This window comes from Panthera tigris, chromosome D1 (assembly GCF_018350195.1).
Source record: "Panthera tigris isolate Pti1 chromosome D1, P.tigris_Pti1_mat1.1, whole genome shotgun sequence".
Taxonomy (NCBI): Eukaryota; Metazoa; Chordata; class Mammalia; order Carnivora; family Felidae; genus Panthera; species Panthera tigris.
Genome location: NC_056669.1, coordinates 24,174,038 through 24,174,621, shown reverse-complemented (window position 1 = coordinate 24,174,621; position 584 = coordinate 24,174,038). Strand labels below are relative to the sequence as shown.

Below are 584 nucleotides of genomic sequence, written 5' to 3'. Positions count from 1 at the left end.
CATTTTGTCATTGTACACTTGTTTTTATACTTGCTTATAGTTATAGGCAGATGACACCATCCTAAGGCTATTCTCAAACTTATTCAGATATTTTCCGAAAGTCATAGTTATTTTAGACAAAAAGGATAAATGATAGCATCTCAGACCAGTCAAGGTTACAGGTTCTGGGTTATAAATTAATGGATTCTTGGCCAGGTGCAACATGTAGCTGTTTTTTCCTCTCCACAGAAATCTCTAGTAAAAGGCAACAGATTTATGTGATCTGAAGAGAACCAGAGTATGTAGTTGCTTTTTCTGAATGTAACCCAAACTTGAGCTATGTAACATCAGATTCAGCTTCCTTTTTATGTCTTAACTTCACTAGGTATATTGATAAAGCTGTGAGGGCCCATGCCTTTTAGTTAGCTTTAAATATTTTGCCAACTGGGACCTTTACCTAGAATAATATTCTCTTAGAGTCATGTTTACCTGGCGTTATGTGGCTGTCTTGTTACTGTATTATATTTAACTGCCATTATTCACCATCACAACACGTTTACCAATTTTGCTATCATTGTTAAAAAAAATAAGCCTTACAAGCATCT

General features: G+C 34.9%; 1 pseudogene; it reads right to left on the bottom strand.

Moving 5' to 3' along the window:
* Positions 1 to 216: 216 nt before the first annotated feature.
* Positions 217 to 272, bottom strand: LOC122231652 (annotated as a pseudogene).
* Positions 273 to 584: the final 312 nt, after the last annotated feature.